The sequence below is a fragment of the Phaseolus vulgaris genome, chromosome 4 (genome assembly GCF_051622355.1).
Source record: "Phaseolus vulgaris cultivar YP4 chromosome 4, ASM5162235v1, whole genome shotgun sequence".
In the NCBI taxonomy this organism is placed as follows: domain Eukaryota; kingdom Viridiplantae; phylum Streptophyta; class Magnoliopsida; order Fabales; family Fabaceae; genus Phaseolus; species Phaseolus vulgaris.
In genome coordinates this window covers 49601232-49610810 of record NC_143501.1, presented here as the reverse complement: position 1 = coordinate 49610810, position 9579 = coordinate 49601232, and the positions used below count along the sequence as shown (strand labels likewise).

The 9579-nt window shown below is 38.9% G+C and overlaps 1 pseudogene; it reads left to right on the top strand.

Annotated features, from left to right (window-relative positions):
* Nucleotides 1–576: 576 nt before the first annotated feature.
* Nucleotides 577–1963, top strand: LOC150028167 (uncharacterized; annotated as a pseudogene).
* The last annotated feature ends 7616 nt before the right edge of the window (nt 1964–9579 follow it).

Genomic DNA, 9579 nt, shown 5'->3' with positions numbered 1-9579 from the left:
CAACATATCAAAGTACTTGTGTGAATTTTTTCAGCGCAATACGGACACAGAATAAAATTGCAGAAAGTAGGGCAATATTCCACGTAAGAATCTCCACTGAATTTGGGACAAAACGCGACAATTTTCAGGTCAAACGGATGAGTATTCACCCACAAAAAAATCAAACAGTTTCGCACACAAATGAGCCTTCCTTTCAGCCCTGACAGTGAGGAATAAAAAATTTATTGTCAATCTTGTGGGACAAATGTGGGATCAAATCTCAGCCAAAAATCAACAGACACAGTGACTAATGTCTGGTAAAAATTTCACACCAAAATACCCAAGGAGTAAGGCATAGTAAGTCTCAAACCGAGAGTGGACAAATTGATTTTCTGAAAACAAAACGTTCTGGCTTTTCTTACCCGTATCTTCTTTTTGTTATTTTTGTATGGACGTGCCTCCTTACCTGGTGCAAACAACATATAAAAGTACTTGGATAGAAACCCAAGATAGGGAATTGGATGCTGTGAAATTGAATTATTGTGCGGAAGAACAACGCTTGGTTTGCATATAAGGTGGAAAGATTCTATACTCTACACACTAAAGAGTTCATAAATATCTCCATTAACATCCCAACCAAAGCATAGCAGAAAAAACCTACCTCAGTACCCATATACATTAATTGGGTAATGAGTTCCCCATAGTGTATCCTATACACTAACCCTACATATTTGCATACCATCATCTCTCCAAGCTCATCATCCCACAGATATACTCCATTCCGTTCTTAATTTGTTGCCTTTAGATGGGAAACAGTATTCGCACAGTTGGTCTTCTCAATACTGTTGGGGTGGGGGAGGATCAACCTTTTTATTATCAGCTGGGAAGAAAAGTTTCCATTCACTTGTCAGAAAGAAGAGTTACGGAAATTCTCAATAAGAAGAGTGAGGAGTGGACCATGTCATACACTGTAGATGTTTCAACTTGTAAACTCACTTTAACGAAAGATGATGGTGGCAAGGATTTACTCATAAAAGTCCACAGCGTAATACCAGACATAACTGGAGAGTTTTACGAATACCCTTTTAAATTGGTTGTAAATGAATCAGATGCTCGGGTACAATCCATCGCATTGGTCCATTTGGTTGGACCCGGTCCATCATCAACGTCTGACTTTGGCACGCAGATTCATCCAGGAGGCAACGTTACCAAGACATGGTTTTTTTTGTTCGGCACTGGAGACGTAGGGAGTTTTATTGTTTTGGAAGAGAAGAGAAGAAGGGGGAAGAACAAGCTCATGCAGTGACTCTGGCACACTATTTTGCTTCCAGTGGCCGTATTAATGATTATTATAGAAATAAAACAGATGCTGGTCTTTCTGTAGTGGTAAAGATTGGAGCAACCAATGGCAATTTGGATGTAACGGTGGAGGGGCCTGAGCAACACCCTGCTTTTGGATTACGTTACTTGTTTCAGGAAACCATGAGAAGCAAGATTTGGAAGCGTACTTTATGCCCACACTGCGCCAATATCCAGAAGCAACGCAGCATGATGACTTCGCAGTCTGACAGTGATGACAGCGAGAGTGTTCCTGTGGCACGCCGTCATGGTGGCAGCCAGAATAATTTAAGAACTGTGGACAATTATGGAAGGTTCAATGGCAATGGTAATGGTAACTACACTGAAAATAAATATATGTTTTTCGGAAAGTTAAGGTGGTAACTGATGTACCAAAGTTTGTTATTGTACTCCTTTAGTATGAAGTAACGTACTTACATATATATAGGCACTGGCAGTATGACAATGAATAAGCCAACATCATGTAAGGAAAATAAACCTAGAGGTGTTCTTGTTTTTGTTTTTCGTTTTAATTTTATTTACTTCGCATATGGTTTTATGTTCTCTTTCTCAATAATAGATTTTCAGTCCATCATAGAGCATGTAAGCAAACAAGTTATATCCCTCATTATGGCCTTGCAGTGTTCTCGACCGAGTATGATTGGAGGCTCTACGAATCTGTGGCAGTGGAATGCACTAACATGTGTTGAGTTATCTTTTCAAAGCATATCATTAGAAGAATCAATGGAAAAAATGGAATTTTCTTTTTTATCATTAAAAATTAAATGAAATAAAAGGGGACATTTTAAGTGTTCCACTCTTATACAGGTGTCAAAAAACTACACCACCTACCTACAATAAAAAAACAACACAAAGCATCAGAAAACTTGTATAGGTATATGCTTCTTTGGCACACCCTCCACGTGGCAGATTTATGCACCAAAAAAAAAAATTAAAATAATAGAGGTATTTCAGGGATACCTCAACTCTTATACAAAAACTCAAACCACACACAACTCCTCTACTGCTTATCTGAACTATTAATAACAGACCTCTTGCACACTAGTGATTCGAGACACCAATCAAAATAAGAAAAACATGTTAGTTTAACATCTGCAGTTAACCATGACCAAACTTTCAACTGAACCATTGTGAAGATTTCACTATGATCAGTAACTCCATCCCTAAAAATCTTCTTGTTCATTTGTTTCCACAGTTCTCCAACAACTTCTACCCATACCCAATACCAAATGTTATTAACGACTTCGCTTTCCTTGATCAATCTGAACTGGACAAAGTGCTTTTCTGGATCATAATGAACGATCGAAGCCACCCCCACCTATTCAAAGCACTTCGCCACACCAGCTAAGCTACCCTGCACATACAAAAAAACATGTGACGCCGTTTCCTCTTCCTCCTCACACATACTACAGATATTGTTCTCCACTAAAATCCCTCTCTTCACCAAATTTGCTTTGCTTGCTATTTTATCCTCCAACACCCTCCAAAAAGTCAAGTGGGCTGATGGTTAAGCCTTTATCCTCCAAAACCCCTTATACATAGGTGCACCTTCCCCCTGCTTTTCGTCTTTTAAGATGTTGTAAGCTGATTTCACTGTATACTCTGTTGTATCACTATCCTTCCACACCCACCGATCCTCCTTTCCCTCATTGATACTCTTGCTTCCCATCAGCCTTCACATCTCTTGCTCTTAGTGTTTTTCCCAATCGAACAGGCTCCTCCTCCATCCTATCTTCCTTACCCACTGCGAGTTATTATCCCACTCCCCTCCTTGCTGCAACTTATCTCCCTTGCCATTACATATAGAGAAGAGTCTCGAAAACTTATCTTTTAAAGCCTCGCCACCCCACCATTTATCCTTCCACAACATAATTTCTCTCTCATTCCCAACCTCCCAAAAGAAATTATCCTCGAAACTTCCTTTCCATCCCTCCATCCTCCAAAGCTCCTTCAGATCTCTCCACCATAAGGATTATGACCTACTAATTCTTTAGTTCCTCAGGTTTCTCCATCCTCCGTACTTCGATTCCAACACCTCTTTCCACAACCCTCTTTCATTGCTGCCCAACCGCCATATCCACTTTCCTAAAAGAGCCACATTGAACTTTCTTAACTCTAACATTCCAAGCCCTCCTTTCTCCTTTGTTTCCTAAACCTTTTTCCACGAAACCCACGCCACTTTCCTACCTTCTGAACCCCACCCCCATAAGAAATTCCTTTGCAGTTTCTCCACCTCCTTGGCCACTGTTACAGGAATTTTATATAGAGACAAATAGAACAATGGTAAAGAAGATAACACTGATTTAATCAGACATAAATGGCCCACAGTGGAGATAAACTTGCATTTCCATCTCCTCAATCTTTTTCTCACACTCTCCACCACTCCTTCCTAGAGACTTCCCTTTCTATGGTTCCCCCTAATAATCATCCCCAAATACTTAAAAGGGGTTTTCATCATCTCACAATTCAAGATAGAGTTGCACAACTCTGCACCAAATACTGGTTGCAGCCCACTCCTCCTATTCGACTCTTCTTATGATTGACCTTTAGTCCTGATGTCAACTCAAAGCAATTAAGCATAACTTTGATCACAAACGTGTTTTATGGATTCGCTTGGCAAACGAACAGAGTATCGTCTGCATATTGCAACATATTCACCTTTACTTGCTTATCTCCAATAGTCAGACTCTGAAACATGTCCTTCTTCACCATTTTCTTACCACTCTAGCTAAACCCTCTGCCACAATCAAAAAAAGAAAAGGTGCTAGAGGATAATCCTGCCTCGACCCCTTCCTTGGTTTGAACTCCTCTGTACGGCTCCCATTCACCAGAACGGAGATCGTGAATACAAAAGACCAACTTGCTCTTTCCATATTAACTCTTTAATATATTTACTTTTTATGTTTCATGCTCCCTCCAAAACCCCTAATATTAATGTGCGATCTTCATATTCTAATTCCATTGCCTTTATACGGTTTGATTCTTGATTCTTCAACTTGTTTTGAATTTATATTCTTCCACCTTGTATTTATTCTTTTATATCTTGTGTAGGGGTGTTTGTTTAAAAACATATAATAAAAACTGGCGAAGGTGATGCAAATGTTGATGGAGAGAATGCTAAAGTGTTCCGAGCTTGTTGGTAACTTTGTCAAAAAGAAAGAATGAGATGTATAGAGAACCTTCCACCATTACCACTACCATTGAACCTTCCACCTATTCTTCCAACTGATAATGGAAAGGTTCATTCTGGTCAGCCCCAACAGTACCGAGAAGACCAACTCTGTGAATACTGTTTCAAATCTAAAGGCAACAAATTAAGAACACAAGAGAGTGTCTGTGGGATGATGAGTTTGGAGAGAGCATGGTATAGAAATATGTAGGGTTAGGTAGGTTTTCTCTGCTATGCTTGGTTGGGGTGTTAATGGGGACATTTATTAACTCTTTAGTGTGTTGAGTATAGAATCAATGAACTTCTTGCTAAACAAAGTAATTTTTCTCATTCTCATGGTAGTGACTCCTTTATTTATGAATATATTCCTCTTGGAAAAATAACAAAAATTCAAATTCAATAATTAAGTGCAAGTTAAAAAAAAACTAAGCTATTCTTTTTGAAGAGGCAAAACAAAACTTATAGTCATGTTTAGCCACATGTGAGATAAAGATAATCACATAAGGAAACATGTACAGACACAACAACAAAATTTATTATTGAGAAAGAAAACATAAAGTGGAAGCAGTTGTAGGTTACAAATTGGGTTCTGCATAATATACATAACAAGTGGCTAAACAAAAAGTTTATTTTCTTCTTCCAAGATTGTCTTGTCACCATTTTTTTCTGAAACTCATAACATTGTTTTCAAAAAAATTACCATTACCGTTTCCGTGGAACCTTCCACCATTGGAGACCCCTCTTGCATTTTTGGGGGTGGCACAAGGTAGTGGTATGGAAACACTGTCACTGTCTTCACTGTCAGATTGCCAAAACAATTTACCCCTCCGATTATGATCGCGATGAGAGCACATGGTAAGCTTCCAAATCCCAGTTCTATTTTCTTCCCCGTATCTTTTTTTTGTTATATTTTTATGGGCGTGCCTCCTCACCTGGGTGCAAACAACATATCAAAGTACTTGTTTGAATTTTTTTAATGCAATACGGACCCAGAATAAAATTGCAGAAAGTAGGGCCAAAATTTCACAAGTATTGGTAGAGGATAGCCTTGGTTTGCACAAAATTTCTTAAAAATTCTGCCGAAATAGTTTTGTCCTGAAATTCCACGTAAGAATCTCCACTGAATTTGGGACAACACGCGACAAATTTCAGGTCAAACGGATGAGTATTCACCCACGTGGAATCAAACAGTTTCGCACACAAACGAACCTTCCTTTCAGCCCTGGCAATGATGAATAAAAAATTTCTTTCCAATCTTGTGGGACTAATCTTGGGCTCAAATCTCAGCCAAAAATCAACAGACACAGTGTCGAACGTCTGGTAAAAATATCAGACCAAAATACCCAAGGAGTAAGGCGTAGCAAGTCCCAGACCGAGAGTGAACAAAACTGGTTTTCCGAAAACAAACGGGCCTGGCTTTTCTTCCCCGTATCTTCTTTTTGTGATTTGTTTATGGACGTGCCTCCTTACCTGGGTGCAAACAACATATCAAAGTAATTGTGTGAATTTTTTCAGCACAATACGGACCCAAAATAAAATTGCAGAATGTATGGCCAAAATTTTAGAAGATTTTGTAGAGGATAGCCTTGGTTTGCACAAAATTTCTAAAAATTTCTCCCGAAATAGTTTTTCCCTGAAATTCCACGTAAGAATCTCCAATGAATTTGGGACAATACACAACAAATTTCAGTTCAAACGTATGAGTATTCACCCACGAAAAAAATCAAACAGTTTCGCACACAATCGAACCTTCCTTGCAGCCCTGACAGTGATGAATAAAAAATTTATTATCAATTCTTGTGGGACGAATCTGGGGCTCAAATCTCAGCCAAAAATTAACAGGCACAGTGACGAACGTCTGGTGAAAGTTTCAGACCAAAATACCCAAAGAGTAATGCGTAGCATGTCCCAGACCGAGAGTGAATAAAACTGGTTTTCCGAAAACAAAATGTCCTGGCTTTTCTTCCCTGTATCTTTTTTTTGTTATTTTTTTATGGACGTTCCTCCTCACCTGGGTGCAAACAACATATCAAAGTACTTGTGTGAATTTTTTCAATGCAATACGGACCCAGAATAAAATTGCAGAAAGTAGGGCCAAAATTTCACAAGTATTGGTAGAGGATAGCCTTGGTTTGCACACAATTTCTTAAAAATTCTGCCGAAATAGTTTTGTCCTGAAATTCCACGTAACAATCTCCACTGAATTTGGGACAAAACGGGACAAATTTCAGGTCGAACGGATGAGTATTCACCCACGTGGAATCAAACAGTTTCGCACACAAACGAATCTTCCTTTCAGCCCTGGCAGTGATGAATAAAAAATTAATTTCCAATCTTGTGGGACTAATCTAGAGCTCAAATCTCAGCCAAATATCAACAGACACAGTGTCGAACGTCTGGTAAAAATATCAGACCAAAATACCTAAGGAGTAAGGCGTAGCAAGTCCCAGACCGAGAGTGAACAAAACTGGTTTTCCGAAAACAAACGGGCCTGGCTTTTCTTCCCCGTATCTTCTTTTTGTGATTTGTTTATGGACGTGCCTCCTTACCTGGGTGCAAACAACATATCAAAGTAATTGTGTGAATCTTTTCCGCGCAATACGGAGCCAAAATAAAATTGCAGAAAGTATGGCCAAAATTACAGAAGATTTTGTAGAGGATAGCCTTGGTTTGCACAAAATTTCTAAAAATTTCTCCCGAAATAGTTTTTCCCTGAAATTCCACGTAACAATCTCCAATGAATTTGGGACAATACACAACAAATTTCAGTTCAAACGTATGAGTATTCACCCACGAAAAAAATCAAACAGTTTCGCACACAATCGAACCTTCCTTGCAGCCCTGACAGTGATGAATTAAAAATTTATTGTCAATTCTTGTGGGACGAATCTGGGGCTCAAATCTCAGCCAAAAATCAACAGGCACAGTGACGAACGTCTGGTGAAAGTTTCAGACCAAAATACCCAAAGAGTAATGCGTAGCAAGTCCCAGACCGAGAGTGAATAAAACTGGTTTTCCGAAAACAAAATGTCCTGGCTTTTCTTCCCTGTATCTTTTTTTTGTTATTTTTTTATGGACTTTCCTCCTCACCTGGGTGCAAACAACATATCAAAGTACTTGTGTGAATTTTTTCAATGCAATACGGACCCAGAATAAAATTGCAGAAAGTAGGGCCAAAATTTCACAAGTATTGGTAGAGGATAGCCTTGGTTTGCACAAAATTTCTTAAAAATTCTGTCGAAATAGTTTTGTCCTGAAATTCCACGTAAGAATCTCCACTGAATTTGGGACAAAACGGGACAAATTTCAGGTCAAACGGATGAGTATTCACCCACGTGGAATCAAACAGTTTCGCACACAAACGAATCTTCATTTCAGCCCTGGCAGTGATGAATAAAAAATTTATTTCCAATCTTGTGGGACTAATCTGGGGCTCAAATCTCAGCCAAATATCAACAGACACAGTGTCGAACGTCTGGTAAAAATATCAGACCAAAATACCTAAGGAGTAAGGCGTAGCAAGTCCCAGACCGAGAGTGAACAAAACTGGTTTTCCGAAAACAAACGGGCCTGGATTTTCTTCCCCGTATCTTCTTTTTGTGATTTGTTTATGGACGTGCCTCCTTACCTGGGTGCAAACAACATATCAAAGTAATTGTGTGAATTTTTTCCGCGCAATACGGACCCAAAATAAAATTGCAGAAAGTATGGCCAAAATTTCAGAAGATTTTGTAGAGATAGCCTTGGTTTGCTCAAAATTTCTAAAAATTTCTCCCGAAATAGTTTTTCCCTGAAATTCCACGTAACAATCTCCAATGAATTTGGGACAATACACAACAAATTTCAGTTCAAACGTATGAGTATTCACCCACGAAAAAAATCAAACAGTTTCGCACACAATCGAACCTTCCTTGCAGCCCTGACAGTGATGAATAAAAAATTTATTGTCAATTCTTGTGGGACTAATCTGGGGCTCAAATCTCAGCCAAAAATCAACAGGCACAGTGACGAACGTCTGGTGAAAGTTTCAGACCAAAATACCCAAAGAGTAATGCGTAGCATGTCCTAGACCGAGAGTGAATAAAACTGGTTTTCCGAAAACAAAATGTCCTGGCTTTTCTTCCCTGTATCTTTTTTTTGTTATTTTTTTATGGACGTTCCTCCTCACCTGGGTGCAAACAACATATCAAAGTACTTGTGTGAATTTTTTCAATGCAATACGGACCCAGAATAAAATTGCAGAAAGTAGGGCCAAAATTTCACAAGTATTGGTAGAGGATAGCCTTGGTTTGCACAAAATTTCTTAAAAATTCTGTCGAAATAGTTTTGTCCTGAAATTCCACGTAAGAATCTCCACTGAATTTGGGACAAAACGGGACAAATTTCAGGTCAAACGGATGAGTATTCACCCACGTGGAATCAAACAGTTTCGCACACAAACGAATCTTCCTTTCAGCCCTGGCAGTGATGAATAAAAAATTTATTTCCAATCTTGTGGGACTAATCTGGGGATCAAATCTCAGCCAAATATCAACAGACACAGTGTCGAACGTCTGGTAAAAATATCAGACCAAAATACCTAAGGAGTAAGGTGTAGCAAGTCCCAGACCGAGAGTGAAGAAAACTGGTTTTCCGAAAACAAACGGGCCTGGCTTTTCTTCCCCGTATCTTCTTTTTGTGATTTGTTTATGGACGTGCCTCCTTACCTGGGTGCAAACAACATATCAAAGTAATTGTGTGAATTTTTTCCGCGCAATACGGACCCAAAATAAAATTGCAGAAAGTATGGCCAAAATTTCAGAAGATTTTGTAGAGGATAGCCTTGGTTTGCTCAAAATTTCTAAAAATTTCTCCCGAAATAGTTTTTCCCTGAAATTCCACGTAACAATCTCCAATGAATTTGGGACAATACACAACAAATTTCAGTTCAAACGTATGAGTATTCACCCACGAAAAAAATCAAACAGTTTCGCACACAATCGAACCTTCCTTGCAGCCCTGACAGTGATGAATAAAAAATTTATTGTCAATTCTTGTGGGACGAATCTGGGGCTCAAATCTCAGCCAAAAAT